Genomic DNA, 1810 nt, shown 5'->3' on the forward strand with positions numbered 1-1810 from the left:
TTCTAGATTTCTTCATCCTATTATCTAACCACATCCAACTTCATTTCATTGGCTTATGGAAGAACTAGAAAAAAGTGGCCTCATGCCTGAATTTCACGGTTCGTTTATTCATTGTGAATGGGCACCCTCGGCTCGCAACCGAGTGATCCGAGTTCGATTCAACTGTTCTTACCAGGAAGTGAACATTTTAGGTTGTTTTCGTAAACATTCTTTTCACTGTATTTAGCCGAATAGAGAATTATGTATCTATCTCATTAAAGCAATCTCACTGTTCAGTAACTTAAAAATCTTACATAAGTTGGCATTATGTTTGTAGAGTTTAAATTTCTAACATTTTGGAATTACATGCAGGTATTGAGGTTTGGTACAAAGCACAGATCGAGGTCAGTTTTTCTGTTACTTTTCTTCGATGTTCTCTCTAATTTGGCAAAATGTGAAGTGCTTGCCCCTCCATAGTGTGTATTGAGAACTGGCGATGCATAGATTTTTTTCTTAATTTGATAAGGATGAGTAGAAACATCAGCTCTTGTATATTAAATTGCATTGCATGAACGTTTCAGCTTTTCAAAACAGATATAAGTAATTTTAATCCTGTAAATAAAGGAAAACAATGAAATTGGCTTTAAGCGCACGTTTCAAATAAATACTCCTTACTTTCTGTCTAGGAAACATCACTTGTTTTAAATTAAGCCAGTCTTTTGCTCGCTTCAACTTGATAAATGAAATTGGCACTATTTAAAATTCCCGCTGTTTATTCATCGGCGATCGAAGCACCACCTAACGGGAGTCGTGAGAAATGTTAGAGCTGTATCATACTTATCTTGCGTTCAATGTTGAATTTAATTTGAAAAATTAACAGGATAAAATGAGCGATTCCGAAATTGACGTTAACCTAAGTGATAAGAGTAATGTCCAAAGGTTTAGAACGTTCTGAATAATGTTTAATCTGTAATATTTGTGAATCTAATGCAAGCAATTGAGGCTTACTTACCTCTACCTTGTATTATGTCATCAGACGCTTCTGTAATTTTTTTGAAATTGTTCTACTCTCTTTTATGGATAATTCAGATTTTTCAAATTGGAAATTATCAATGAAAAAGACATGCTATCAGTCTGTAGGGTTATTATTTCGTAATAATTCATTAATACCATCATATGTTTTCTATTCGTTGATTGTATGCAGTGTGCGGCATGTTGTGTGCAAGTGCAGGGTGGTTGAGCATACTTACCTGGCACAGGGGACACCATGATCATGAAGGCGGTTCCCCCAAGGTGAGGCTCACCATTGCACTCCGGTGGTGCTGACCCTTGCGATTGACCCAAATGTGGTCAACTCGGGTGCGAAATTTATGGTAGCGAGGGACTGCGTTCGCGCTATCCCTCTAATAATCCTCATATCACAAATTAATTGCTAGCAGCTAAAGTAACGCATATTGGTAGTTGACTGTTGACCGTCAGTGAATGTATTTCCCAAAATTTTAAGTTATGAATGTTAACACATCTGCAGAAAGCTAATCTGTGGTCAGTTGTTTCTAAAGATTTAGAAATGGATATTGTTTTACAGTGATAGAATGAAATACAAATCATTTTATGTTTGTCACATTTCTTTTATGTTTGTCACTTATTTCAGATTGAGCATACAAAGTTGATTATATTCTAAGCGGAACAGGCTAACACACTGATCACTGAAGTAATTGCACTATTACTAGTCATCAGCAGTTTTATTGTATTTGAGTAAAAAGTATGTTTTGTATCATTTCAAAACCAAGTATGTGTTCGTTCATCTGTAAGTCTCAATAGGCTGAATTCT

General features: G+C 35.6%; 1 non-coding gene across 1 annotated transcript; it reads left to right on the plus strand.

Annotated features, from left to right (window-relative positions):
• The first annotated feature begins 1221 nt into the window (after positions 1–1221).
• On the plus strand, positions 1222–1384 carry LOC135223370 (U1 spliceosomal RNA). The gene has a single exon (XR_010316493.1). It is a non-coding gene; the product is annotated as a U1 spliceosomal RNA (small nuclear RNA).
• Positions 1385–1810: the final 426 nt, after the last annotated feature.

This window comes from Macrobrachium nipponense, chromosome 8 (genome assembly GCF_015104395.2).
Source record: "Macrobrachium nipponense isolate FS-2020 chromosome 8, ASM1510439v2, whole genome shotgun sequence".
NCBI classification, from domain to species: domain Eukaryota; kingdom Metazoa; phylum Arthropoda; class Malacostraca; order Decapoda; family Palaemonidae; genus Macrobrachium; species Macrobrachium nipponense.